The 15,361-nt window shown below is 37.4% G+C and overlaps 1 protein-coding gene across 1 annotated transcript in view; it reads right to left on the bottom strand.

The window, feature by feature from the left end:
* The window catches only part of TENM3 (teneurin transmembrane protein 3), a 2,178,135-nt gene that overhangs the window by 2,136,797 nt on the left and 25,977 nt on the right, over positions 1 to 15,361 (bottom strand). Inside the window, exon 4 of the mRNA XM_043513542.1 lies at positions 10,453 to 10,574. The gene's annotated coding sequence lies outside the window, so the exon portion shown is untranslated. The remainder of the gene's footprint in view (positions 1 to 10,452; positions 10,575 to 15,361) is intronic.

Genomic DNA, 15,361 nt, shown 5'->3' with positions numbered 1-15,361 from the left:
CAGTTTAGCAGAAAGAGCTTCTTTGAGCAAGAAAATCTGCAGTCTATTCTGCTTCTCCTGATGCAATCTGGGTGTGAAAATCTAGCATATAGAACATACAGACAAGGGGGCACTTAAGGCATCTAATGTGGCTGTCAAATATTGGGAAGACAGGTGAGCAACAAAGTAAGTCTCTTAAAAACTGGCTTCCTCTTATTTGATTCCACCATATCACGGAACCAACCCAAAAACTATAATATAAAACCATCTTAAATTACAGTAACACTCAAAAACTAACTATAGCAAGCTATCCAAAGGCACAATGTAGGAGGAAAACACATGATCTGAGGGACTGGTACAGTCCACTGCCATTTGGTGCAATGGTTAGAAGTAACTGAGGCAATAGAGGGCACATTGCCCCTTATATAGCTTCACCCTCAGAATATTCATAGACAGGAGGCGGCATGCATGCACTTGACAGACACTGCTTGGAGAAGGATACACTGTTAGATTATACCAGGTGGCACATTAGCCAGAAGCGAGACTATGCAGAATCACTTGTGGAAGAATCCACAGAAAATGAGAAGTGAACATCCTAATACAGTTAATATGGAACACGGTTGTTTATATGCCACATGAAAAATGGTTAGTGATGAAACATTCAATCTCGGTGAAAAGAACAGAAATATGATACTGCAGTACATAATCAAGAGTTGCAAAGTAAATAAAAAGAAAAGCTAGATCTATGTAAGCACATGCAGCTACACAGTGCATATTCTCAAAATGACTCTACTTGTAACCATCTGGACCAATAACTTCAGATGATGGTAGTCTTGTACTGTAAAACATACACCCATTGCAGAACACCACCCCTGAACAACTGACTACTGCCTAATGTACATAGCATGCCATATAGATGACAATGATGTGTTAGAAGGAAAGGTCCAGCTGACATTTGTGATATCAATTAACTTTCAAATATAAAATAATTACCATGTACAAAAAGTTAATCTCTACTTTCATAATGATACAGTCATGGCTTCAAACTCAGGTGTGTGGCAAAGGTTGGAGGTATACATTATTATAAAAAAAGAGAGAAGGATAAAACCCATCCATTCAAAAAAGACATCTCTATATGTCATAACTGGCAAATGCCCATGTACAAAATTTGGCATAGCTGAGCCAAATTCTTGAATGGGCCTTCAGGTACTATTGTAAGCCAATAAATTCCATGCTGTTCCTTGATTGCTTTGTCATGGCACTGATACTTACTGGTGACATAGAAACAAATATTTCTGTACATGGGCATTTGATACAGAAAGAGCTAGGGCACACAGCTGCTATTGTTGTATAAGCCAATAGGACTGGGTACCCATTAATCCACACAAACTGTAACACATCGAAACCCTGACCTATTCATCACACTAATGGTCTCATGGATACATTTGAATCACCAGCGATGTTGGTATTTTAGCTATGTTGAGATCTTGTCCACTGTATGCCCATTTACCATGTTGAATCTAGTTGTCCCATGTTATTTGTAACCTACACTAACACAATGTGACACTCTACATGTACTAGCCACTAAATGGAGAGTGATTTATGAATGTGCTTCAGCCTTTTAGCTACGAAATCTGGTTCTTTATCTCACACAGGAGATGCTCATACTTTTGGATTCAGAGATCCCCGGGTCAACTGCTACTGCTGCTGACCCATTCCAGAACATTGCATTATACTCCCATAAACTTAGAAGATATATTTCAAAGATAAAAGGCTAATTTCTGCTCAGTGGGCCACATTCTGAACTGAAAGAACAAGGAGTACTTGTGGCACTGTAGAGACTAACAAATTTATTTGAGCATAAGCTTTCGTGGGCTAAAACCCACCCATCTCAACCCATAATAGCTCATCTGACCTGATTACTCTCATGATAGCTGGTGTGGCAACACCCAATTTTTTCATGTTCCCTGTATCTATGTGTGTGTGTGTATACCTATATCTATATCTATCTATCTTCTTACTGTATTTTCCATGGCATGCATCCGATGAAGTGGGCTGTAGACCATGAAAGCTTATGCTCAAATAAATTTGTTAGTCTCTAAGATGCCACAAGTACTCCTCGTTCTTTTTGCTGATCAGACTAACATGGCTACCACTCAGAAACCTGTCATTCTTAACTGAGGTTAAGGGAAATACACCCATTGGTTTAGGATCTGACCCTCATTTTTAGAACTATATAACAAGATGCAGGCAACATTCCCCTACAATACATTTCCTGTACTAAAAATTAGAAGGAACATTCCAGTGTCTCTAGAAGAAAGGTTGCCGATTTAATGGCATAGATGTATTAAATTACATTGTGAAAATTCAAAAATACCAATATGAGTTAAAATATATATTACTAAATAAATTTGTTTGCAGCTAACGTACAAAAGGGCTTATGATTGGCTGTATTCATTTTGAAACCACTAATATAGATATGAGAGGAAACCAGTCAATGCAGTTCAAGAAGCACAAGTGTGCTGTGTTAACAGAGAAGGAAACTGCTTATGAAATGGGTTGCTGTATGAGTTGCTGTATTCTGTGCCAGCTTCAGTTTCTGGATTGAAGTTTTATATGGCTGAAAAACATACTGATTTTATACCCTTGAAACAAACTTTTTTTTCTGTTAGTCATGTGATTAATTTAATGAAGAAAGAAAGCTAATGTTATTGTTTTTGATATAGGATTAGATGAATCTGAAATAATATTAATGAAAGACAATGGAGTTTAATAAAAAAAACACTGGAGTATTTTGGAGAGAAAGAAAGATGATACATTACCATGAAGAGAGAGAAGCAAAATATTTGTTTCGTCTTTCTTCAGGTATAGTTTATGGTGTTTTATTCTTAATGAATATTAACAATATCCATTAGCATTAAAGAAAGCTGCTTCTTATGTGCAATTTAAGACATGAGCATATTGCTAATTACAGTATCCAGTGTTCTATTTGTGGCACACTACAGTTTGTGCTAATATATAGCAAAATAAATCTTTTTCTTCATCTATTCATAGAGTTTACTTCACATTTGAAATTATGTTTAATAATTGTTTATCAAACTCTCTTTTTCAGTAATCAAGTTAAAACTACACAAAAGTGACTTTCATTTGTTCAGTTCAATCAGATAGTCTATACTGAATAAAAAACAGTTTTTTGCCAATGAACCATAATGAACTACAGCTTATTTATGAGAGGCATGGTAACTGATTGCCTCCCACGGACCCCCTCATCTCCCATACCTTAACTCCATCTTGGGCCTCCAAATGCTGCCCTACCTGCTCAATGCTATAAGTTGATTTAACTGTCAGAACTAGATTTATACCTTGCTGTGATTCTGATCAGTTTGCCTTTCTTTACAGTCTGGTAGGAATATTGTCTCTCTTTGGTAAGATTGGCCATCTGATCCACATAGGCACAGGTCAGAACTTGTATGAGAAAGAACTCAATTATTAAGTCGTTAATGAAATGGTATATCTGAATTGCATTAAGGAAAACAGATATACAGAAAATCAGAACACATTGAATGATGTGGAAAAAACTGCTATATGTAGTGTACTGTAACTGCCTCTTAAAAAGAAAGAACCAGAGAAAAAGGAATTCCTTAACTCAAATCAAAGGAAGAAGGAAACAAATTAGCAAACACAACAACAATGAGAACAAAAAACTATGCCCAGTAAGTCAATCATACAGTGCATGCATGTTTGATTATTTAAAACCCTGAAAATGAATTATAAATATGCAAAGGCCCTGTGATGGGGTGGCTGCCCCTCACTGGCAGAAAAAGGGTTAAAAGCAGTCTTAGGGATGTTTCACCGGAGACAGCCAATCAGAGAAGAGCTGAAGGGAGCAGTTAATCAGGGCCAAGCAGGATCATATAAAAAGGGAGCTGCAGAGCAGAGGAGTTCAGTTCTCTGCTGGGAGTCCAAGGAGGAAGGACTGTGTCTCTGGAGGGCTGAACAGAGCAGGGCTGCTAACAGGAACTAGGGGAGTGAGGAGACAGCTCCTGGCTAGCTGATGAGTTTTGCAGACTGAGGCCCTGAGGAAAGAGCAAAGAGGATGCTGGATCCACAAGGAAGTGGCCAGACAATTTGCTGCAGTAGACACTAAGGGAAGTGGTTAAACAGTGGACTGCAGGTCCCCCGGAAGAGGGGAGCACAGTGTGCGGCATAGCCGAAGGGCTGTGTCACTGAAGAGGATGCCACGGTTCTTGGAGAGACATGGGTCCTAGAGCAGGAGTGACTGTGGTGAGGCACCACCCAAAGAGGGCGCACTGACATGCAGAACTAATTCCCAAGACAGCAGAAGGAGGTGCCACAGTGGTGCATGCACCCCATTGCAGGTCCATTGGACCACCAAGTGGATAAGAGATTTAATGCAAGATACACAAAGCAACACTATCAGTTAGCAGAAGAAAACAGAAAGCAAGTGTACATAGTTGGCAGTTTTTCAAAGAGACATTATTAAGGGCACAAGAACAAACTATCCCATTGCATAGGAAAGATTAGAAATATGGCAAGAGACCACCCTGTCTTAACCAGGAGATCATCAATGATCTGAAACTCAAGGTCAAATTACAAAGGATGAATATAAACGAACACCACAAATATGCAAGGAAAAAAAATTAGAAAGGCCAAGACAAAAAAATGAGATTAAACTAGCTAGAGGGTAACAAGAAAACATTCTATAAATACATTAGATGACCTCTTGAGGTCCCTTCCAGTCCTGCAATTCTATGATGCTATACTATCTAAGCCTTCATAATATTAATAGGCAGGAGATAGTATGAAGGCTAAATGAACAGATATTTTTCAACAATAAGCTCTCCTTGTCTGCTTAGTTTTTCCCCTTTTGAATACCAGTTTTGTTGGCAGTTTAGAAGATTTCTATAGGAGGATAGGCTATCATGTAAATAGAAAAACACTTTGGCGATCGGACAAATTAATGCTATTAGGCTATGCTTCTATTAACCACGTTTACTGACTCCTTGCATTAGGTTTCACATTATAGTAAGGTATATAAACACCTAACAATTATTTATAAAACAACATGAGAGAGATGACCTGGGGTATTCTATCTGCTACCCAAGATCCATAAACCTGGAAATCCTGGATGCCCCATCCTCTCAGGCATTGGCACCCTGACAGTGGGATTGTCTGGCTATGTACACTCCCTCCTCAGGCCCTATGCTACCAGCACCCCCAGCTATCTTCGAGACACCACTGACTTCCTGAGGAAACTACAATCCATCGGTCATCTTCCTAAAAACACCATCCTGGCCACTATGGATGTAGAAGCCCTCTACACCAACATTCCACACAAAGATGGACTAAAAGCCGTCAGTAACAGTATCCCCGATAATGTCACGGCTAACCTGGTGGCTGAACTTTGTGACTTTGTCCTCACCCATAACTATTTCACATTTGGGGACAATGTATACCTTCAAATCAGTGGCACTGCGATGGGTACCCACATGGCCCCACAGTATGCCATCATTTTTATGGCTGACTTAGACAACGCTTCCTCAGCTCTCGTCCCCTAATGCCCCTACTCTACTTGCGCTACATTGATGACATCTTCATCATCTGGACCCATGGAAAAGAAGCTCTTGAGGAATTCCAACACGATTTCAACAATTTCCATCCCACCATCAACATCAGCTTGAACCAGTCCTCACAAGAGATCCACTTCCTGAACACTACGGTGCTAATAAGCGATGGTCACATAAACACCACCCTATACTGGAAACCTACTGACCGCTATTCCTACCTACATGCCTCTAGCTTTCATCCAGATCACACCACACGATCCATTGTCTACAGCCAAGCTCTACAATATAACCACATTTGCTCCAACCCCTCAGACAGAGACAAACACCTACAAGATATCTATCATGCATTCTTACAACTACAGTACCCACCTGCTGAAGTGAAGAAACAGATTGACAGAGCCGGAAGAATACCCAGAAGTAACCTACTACAGGACAGCCCCAACAAAGAATATAACAGAACGCCACTAGCCATCACCTTCAGCCCCCAACTAAAACCGCTCCAATGCATCATCATGGATCTACAACCTATCCTGAAGGATGACCCATCACTCTCACTCTTGGGAGACAGGCCAGTCCTTGCTTACAGACAGCCCCCCAATCTGAAGCAAATACTCACCAGCAACCACACACCACACAACAGAACCACTAACCCAGGAACCTATCCTTGCAACAAAGCCCGTTGCCAACTCTGTCCACATATTTATTCAGGGGACACCATCATAGGGCCTAATCACATCAGCCACACTATCAGAGGCTCGTTCACCTGCACATCTACCAATGTTATATATGCCATCATGTGCCAGCAATGCCCCTTTGCCATGTATATTGGTCAAACTGGACAGTCTCTACGTAGAAGAATAAATGGACACAAATCAGATGTCAAGAACTATAACATTCAAAAACCAGTCAGAGAACACTTCAATCTCTCTGGTCAGTCGATTACAGACCTGAGAGTGGCTATCCTTCAACAAAAAAGCTTCAAAAACAGACTCCAATGAGAGACTGCTGAATTGGAATTAATTTGCAAACTGGACACAATTAACTTAGGCTTGAATAGAGACTGGGAGTGGATGGGTCGTTACACAAAGTAAAACTATTTCCCCATGTTATTTCTCCCCCCCCGACCCCACCATTCCTCAGAAGTTCTTGTTAACTGCTGGAAATGGCCCACCTTGATTATCACCATAAAAGGTTTTCCTCCTTCCCCCCCACTCCTGCTGTTAATAGCTCATCTTAAGTGATCACTCTCCTTACAGTGTGTATGATAAAACCCATTGTTTCATGTTCTCTGTGTGTGTATATAAATCTCCCCACTGTATTTTCCACTGAATGCATCCGATGAAGTGAGCTGTAGTTCACAAAAGCTTATGCTTAAATAAATTTCTTAGTCTGTAAGGTGCCACAAGTACTCCTTTTCTTTTTACTACTGCAACAGTAGTTGATAGTTTTCTGAACTGCTTTAATGCTGATCTCTGTTTAAGAAATTGATTATTACAAGCTCCTGATTTCCCCAGCTATAATATTATATATTTTCTAGCAATAATGTGTTAGGGTCTGGTCTAAGTGATACAGAAATAATACAAAGTTTAAAATTTTTTACAACTTCCCTGATCCTGCTGACTCCAAAAAATTTCTCCCAACATCTCTCCAAAAGCATTAAGGGCCCAACGAATCATATCTACCCCCTCTTTATTATATTAACACTCATCTGTCAGAAGACACAAACAATACCATGTGCCTAAGCTGACCAATCACACAGTAGTAACAACCACCAGCATATACACTACCAACACTCTTACCATAGTGAAATTTAATGAATATTCACTGAATACTTTAAAATCAAACAGTCACAAAAATAAGGAGTTTGCTAAAAAAAAGGCAATGCAACATTCTATAAACAGTTTTCTTCACCTAGTTTTATCTACAGTATTCCGTTAATTCTCTTAAAGTTGTTGATTCTTTGAGAAACATTTTTTCTAAATTAAATTCTAGAATGCTTCCTCATATATCTGAACTTTGTCAATAAAAATAATCACTTTAAAAACGGTCATATAGCAGTACAAGAACAAATTATTTAAATGGCACTATCTGCTATTTATCCTATTCAATATTGCCTCCCCCCACCCTTTACCGCATGCTAATAAGTGATTGCTATTGAAGAGGTTTACATTTAACATCTGTCACTTGCATCCAGAAGTAGCACCTACAGGGAACTGTCAAATAGATTGTTATTCTCCTCTGTAACATTAGCAAATCTGTCTCACATAATTTACATACAGATAGTTATACTTAGGCATTCATAATTTCATTATGCTGACTGCTTCACTATTCGATGTACAATGTCTCTTTAATGAGCCTCAAAAATACAATATTCCTTGATTTATGACTGCCTAACTGAAAAATTATACAAATTGACAAAAATTCATAATATATTCTCATTTTTCCTCTACCTTTCACTTAAATTTAACAATGACTCATGAGTTGATCTCCTGATTTGGTTTTATTTTGACAAAAGTTATGATCAAATTTGACTTGCCATATTTTAGTGCCACTATTGTCTTAATAAGTATCCTTTCAGCTTTCTAAGAAAATAGCACTAGAACTAAAATCTGACAAATTAAAATTGATCACTTGTTGTCAAAGAAACAAAATGTATTGGACAGCCTCTTTCAATATTACTGTTCTACAACTGCTGTAGGTTTCCTAAGTTATAACGTGCAATATAGCTGTAGTAATCATTCACAAATGACTCATAAAACAGCCAATATCCATGTTCAAGTGAATCAAACTGTACTTTGCTGCATGAATCTCAGTTACATTGTGCACAAAACCGTTTCCACTAAAGAACCACTTTGCCCCAAAGTAGATTAAAAACTACAGTATATTAAAATGTTACAATATATCTGAACCTACAAGGGAAAGTTCAGAATTAATGAGGATATGACTTCCACCACTCAGCCTGCTGTGCACAGATATTTCAGGGTTTTATCAGGAAGTATACAGGGTCCCAACTACTGCAACCCCTCTGTGGTTAGTAGGGTTCTATGAATACAAGTGGGGGCTTCAGTTTCTGAGTATCCAACCTGAAATGGGCTTCAAGTGCACAGAACCATTCACTGTCTGAAAAAGAGGCTCCTTTAAATTATCTAAAGAGAGAGAGAGACAGACAGACACTCATGTCCTATGATTATAGAGAATTAAAAAAAATAATAATGAAATAATTTCTAAGGTAACAGATGGCAAACTGCATTCCTGAGACCATTTTATAAGTCACCTTTAAGCAAAAAAATCCTGAAAAAAATTACTTGCAATAATACTGCATATTCAAAACGTTTGAAGATTTTCATAAGATGCAGAATATTTTTAGATGACAAAGAGAATTAAGTGTCGAAAATATAGTGGCCTATTTGACCTTGAGGGAAAATAAATGGTCAATACATACAAAACCATCTGGATATTCATGTATTTTGGGGCCTGGTAATGGTGTCATTTCACATGCAGGATTCCAGTTAGCTTCAATAGAATTTGTGCATCTTAAAGACCACTAAAATCGAGCTGTTAGGGACACAGAAATGTAAACCTCTAGGCTACAAAATGTTTATTATGCATGAGAATTTATAGATGCTAAAATACGATGGCCACAGGATTCCTCAAATCAGCCCCGAGATTCCAATATACCAATAAGGCTACACAGTTCAAATTTGAAACTATATCCTGCATTTGTAGTGCCCAAACTTCTGATCAATGTCAGCTGAAATTTTGGCTGGGCAGGGAATAGAGAATCAGGTAAAATGTGCATCCCTTAAGGTCTCTGTACTTGCAATATTTCATGAAATCATATTCAGTTCACAATATTTCCATTTTTCATCAACAAAGTGGAATGTAGGGTTTTCCAACATTAGAGCTATACATTTTCCATAGAAAATGGATCTATGGCAATGACTTTTTCTACATGGTGATTAAAACAACAAACACCAGAAAACCAACAACGCTGCCCATTCACACACATATAAACTCCCCAAACCACAGAATCTCTGAACTTAAACTAATGAAATACAGATACTTTGTACTATCAGACTAACATCACAGAATGTCCATCAAATTCAGAACTGTAAGCATAATGATTTTTCCAACTTTGCTTGAATCACATTGGTGACATTAAGTTTTAAAATACATTTTAAAAAAACCTTAGCCACTTGTAACTCTAGCGCTCACAGAAATTTAGTTTAGTTTATCAAACAGAAAGGTCTCCACATGTCATGAAAACATGTCAAAAGTGCCCTTTGTCACCCCACCCCCCATAATTAAAAGGCACGTGACTGAGACTGATCACCTTTGAAAGGTATTCACCAAGTCAGTTAGTGGTGATTTCCTACTGTGGTTAAAAAAAAAAAAGACTCAGAGTGGAAGCACATGAATCCAGGACTGAGAATTCATTATTCCTACAAGTACAGTGACAGAGATATAGACAGAATAGTAATAAATTTGAGGAAATAGACTTTTGGAAGCTTGTCTCCCTCCATTACCCCTAATGGTTGCACCTTTGTTTATTCCACCCGTTCCCTCATGGCTTTTCTTCGATATGCCATCATCAGGAGACAGTGGCTAATTTATGCTGCCTACAGAAGAAATCTAAAGAGCTCAGCATTTCCTTTAGAAAAACAAAGTTTCAGCCCTTATTCTCCTTCCTCAATCTGGATTGCAGTAAATTTTGTAGGGGAATGTCCAGTCATAAAATGTTTTTGCCCTCTCGCTGCTCTTTTAACTTTCTGTGTGTGCATGTTTGCATGTGCAGGTGAGAGACTGCTCAGAAGAATATTAACATTCTTAAAATTATTCACAAAACCCCTTATAAATGATGTTTCATTCTGTTAAACCTACTTACAAATACATTGATCCTCGGAGTTGATTGAATGCTTCAGTAAGTATACTCTGCACATGGGAAGAAAATCCAGAGGGTATTCTGTCCTTTCCTTTCTTTAGCTTTCAGTTTTTCTGGATGTGTGTCTATAAAATAATGAATAGAGAATAAATAAAAATAAATACAGCAAATATGCTCTTAAACCAAACCACTGAAAATAAAAAGGAGAAAACAGAATTTTGCATTAATTTCTTGCAAAGTCTACAACTTCTTTCCTCAAGGCAGAATTATCACACTGCAGAAGATACAAGTCTAAATGCTGCCCTCATTTAAACCTGTGCAATCAAACTTACTTAGCATTCCTGTATTTCATGACTGGCATGTAGTATCAAACAGCTGTTATCGTTACACCTACATAGCCAACTGGTGGTCTGACAGAAGAAATATGATGATCACAAGGGGAATTGGTAGATTCTTCCTGAACAGCATAGCTAGGATGTCAAACTATGGATAACAATTTTAGTACATATTATACAGAGTATGTAAACCAAACAGTAGACTCTTTTTAACAATAAAGATAATTCCACTGAAAGACTAAGAATAAAATTGTGTTAAAAGCAGGAGAAAAAGTTGCCATCCTTTCTGCTGTTTCCAGTTAGAATCAATACACGACAGACAGAATTCCACACAAAAGGACAAAAAGATACGATTGAGCATGTTATAGTGGTAATTTGATTGAGGGCTTAGCCTTGCTCTTATATGTACTGGCACTAATCACCATTGTATATCGATCTTGCAAAGTATGCAGTGTTTTGTCCATACATGAATAGTTGCTGACTTTACAAGTTATTTGGAGGCTCATGTCTCATCACACTATCAAGCACTGAGTGGATATAAAACTAGAATTGTGGGTTACTATAAAATCTGATTTTTAAGCTAACTGATTTATAGTGATATTTTCACTACAAATGGCATGGAGTTTTCTACAATTCACTTCTGTTTTGACAGAAAGAGGTATTGCATATAGTTTAAAAGAAAGCGTAATTCTCCACTGACTGTTGTGAGAATCTCTGTATCCTTCACAATCTTCTATAAGCCCAGTGATCCCCCCAAAACAAGGTACCAAAAGATAAGAAATGGATCACTTGTTGATTTGTTTGGCATAACACAACAGTGGTGGTGCCTGCCTTAGCATTTCCTCTGATCTTTCTGGTGAGATAGTAGTCTTCGATCTTGATCTAATCAATTTTCATGCAGAAAATAGGTTTCCATATCCTTTTAATGTAGCATAAAAAGATGAGGAGGACCTATTTGTCTCTTTTGAATTGAGATGCCTTATCTGCTTTCCCGTATTCTGGCAAATCTATTACAATTATTGGGTCAGGCTCTGAAGTCTGAAGTAGGGAGGTACAAAAATTCCCATCAGATTAACTGAAGCGATATCCTTGCACTAAAAGGAAGAACATGGAATATAAAGGTAGAATTTCAAGTTGCCATTAAAATCAGAGAGCACGGGACATGAAATCTATGAACAAATCTACAATGTTTCCAACAAAAGGAAAACTTGAAGTTGTTTACCTCCAGTATACAATTTAAGGTGTTCCCATGCAAAGGTTCAGAGAGCCCATGCAAAACCTCACAGGTGCCTTATAGATTTGATTCTAGTGCTCAGATTATTTACTTTACTACGAAGACACAGTGCACACTTATGCACCACATTTGTGATTAAAAATCAGTGTGACAAAACACTAGTATGAGAAAAATAAATTCAAATATTTTGCCTGACATATGTTGCACATGAATAATGCCATGAAGGAGTTAATGAGCTCCACTTCCTTTAGTAGCCCATGATTTTATATGTTTTTATGTGATATGTTCTCTTCACTCCCCTCTTTCCCACATTCACTTTTCCTTCTCCCATTACTTTTATGTCTTGTTTCCCCTTCTGTTGTGTCATAGCTATCCAGCTACATTTGTCTTCTTTAATCTCTGTGGTGGAAGATACAGCCTAAAACCCTGACTTGAAGCACTGGTGTATACTGTACCACTCAGAGACTAGGATTCTGCACATCTAGCACACTAAGTTGAGGAAAAAGAAGCTTAATGTAGCTGCATAACCCCAGAACATCAACCTAACCTTTAATGGCGAGGAGGTCCATGATAGAATTCTAATGAAGATTAACTGGATTATGCCTTTCTGTAAGCAGGTGCAACTATACTAAAAATCAATGCATTGAATGTGTCCTATCCATGCAGTCCTTGACTTTAAAGAGACCTTGGGATAATGTAGGCTTCTAACCTATAAAGATGAGGTACCTTTAAAAAAATTAAAAAGCACACTAAATAAAGCACACTAGAAAAAACCCAATCACAAAAGCAAAAGGCTCTCCCCTTCCCTCTTCCAGTTAATATAGGACTGGATAGGAAACTACATATACATCTGAGCTTAATTCCAAATGTTGTATCAGATATCACCTCTTAAATCGCTTGTAGTTCCACACAGCAAGGCTAAAATTTCTGTACGAGTACAGGTACTGAAGGAATTAGTTCCTCGAGATCACAAGTAGGTCTGCTGAAGAGAGTCTAGACTTCCTGTTTCTATTCATACACTCTGAACGAGAAGTCAGGTGCCACAAGAGCAGCTATGTATAAACTCAGCCATGCTAACGTTTATGCTGATTTTATTCTAGTTATTTCTTCATTGAAAAGAAAATTCAGAACTTTATCATATACTGTGATTTAATTCAATTATCACCAGAGAAACTAAAGTCATACTAAATAATATTTCTAGGTAGCATTTAAAAAGTGTAAATAAAAAAGAAATCAGTAACATAATAGCAGACTACTATAAATGCCTACATGATAGGCCATCTGCATAGCATATTTTTATATAGTACAGCATAAACACAACATAAAAATCCTGTTGATTATTCTGATTTCCTATTGTGTTTGTACAACATTTTATTTTGGCCCTGTAAAAGTCTCATAGTTTGCATGTTATAGAGTTTAATTACTTAGAAATATTTTCCCAGGTCATGTACATATCAATGTATTTTCCATGGAGTCTGCAGTGAAGTTGCCAACTTTAATAATCCCTTGGTAACTGTCATTATGGTATATTCCCTTGCAGGCAACAGAAGGAAGGTGGAGAAAGTCTGTCCCCTAACACTGACTAATATTAAAAAGAAAAGACATTTTAAACAGAAGACATACTTGGAAGGCAGAGTTTACAGTACAGTAAAAATAAAATGTCATCAGTACTTAGCATATAAAATTAAAATTTTTACTTTCATCATTATTCCATGCAGTTCAGAGTAAGGGAGACATGATATTTCCATTTCCTATTGATATAAATGCAGTTGATTTGTATATGAGTGAAAACAAATTAGTTGTCATTTGTAGAAAAGTGATACCCGATGACTACCTTAAGAGTATAAAGCTGGTTTCCACTCAGAAGTTTCACGAATTGGCTAAAAATACTGAACTGTAAAAATGAGCTTTTAAACTGAAAATGAATAGACATGTTCACTATTTAAAACTATCCAATGGCTTTCTTCATTAAGATTCGGGTCATAAGTCTTCACATCTCCATATATGACTTGCAGGACATTTTTTTTAAAACTATCGGGAAAATAATAGATATTGCAGCTGGGCAGGCATCCTGTAGCAAACTGGAGAAGTACAAGTAGGGGAAACAGTATGCCTGTCAAGCATTGCTTCTGACTCCACTTACTATGCCTAGAGCTGAAGCAACAGCAGGACTAGATATATGGCATTGGGCCTGCAGTGCATTCCCCCCCAACCCATTCTTGTGTTACATCTCATTTCTTCCCTTCCTTTCTTCTGCTTCAATTGTAAGTGCCTTGAGGAGGGCCTTAACTTATTTTACTCTGTATAATACCTTGCAGGTACTGCTATTTGGAAAAGTGGTCCTTTTTTTACAACAAAATTCACTAACAAGTTGCAGAGTAGCAGCCGTGTTAGTCTGTATTCGCAAAAAGAAAAGGAGTACTTGTGGCACCTTAGAGCGTAAGAAATTTATTTGAGCATAAGCTTTCGTGAGCTACAGCTTATGCTCAAATAAATTTGTTAGGCTCTAAGGTGCCACAAGTACTTCTTTTCTATTAACAAGTTGGCCTTTCTCATTGAAAAATTTTTAAATTTGAATTTTTTGAGCAGTTGTATGGGCATGTTTTTGGACGGTATACAGATGGGAACAATGGCTAATTTACATTCAGCAATAAGTTAGTGCAACAAATGACTATGGACACAGGATGTATAGATTGGTGTTCCATGTTTAAGAGATCTGAAGTAACATACTGGAGTCAAGCCCCCATGTATTCTATGATTCCATTGCTATAGAATTTCCCATAGATTCCACCTCTCGCCCTGTAACTGTGCTGAAGAACTTAAAAAAAACTTTAAGCCCTCTTCCCCCAAACAAACATTTCTAACAGACACAGCTGTGAAGAAAACTTTACAGATGTGAATCAAATGTAAATCTGGATCTGCTGACAGCCTAATACAAAAATTCTGTGATATGTTACCTGCCAATGAGTCCAGTTGTACTGTTTACATGCATAAAGTTACCTGTCTGCATAAGAGTTTGCAAGATCAGGGCCTAAACTTGTAACTTTAATGTTATATTTGTATTAGTTTTCATTTATATATGTATGTGAACAATTTGCCATGAATAATATTAATTAAGCCCAATTTAACTTCTTCCTTTAATGATAAAATAGAATACCTAATGAACATTAAAAATAATCTTTAGGATACTGTACATCATTGTTTAACACAGCAAATGGATTACAACTAAGCAGTTCTCTTTGAAAGCTTTTTTGTGCAAATTAATTATAAACAAGATACCAAAATATAAACACGATGATGGAATCTTCACATTTCATTGTGACTGCAATTATTTCATCTTTAC

The sequence above is a fragment of the Dermochelys coriacea genome, chromosome 4 (genome assembly GCF_009764565.3).
Source record: "Dermochelys coriacea isolate rDerCor1 chromosome 4, rDerCor1.pri.v4, whole genome shotgun sequence".
Classification (NCBI taxonomy): Eukaryota; Metazoa; Chordata; order Testudines; family Dermochelyidae; genus Dermochelys; species Dermochelys coriacea.
The sequence above is the reverse complement of the archived record's forward strand: the minus strand, read 5'-3'. Positions and strand labels throughout refer to the sequence as shown.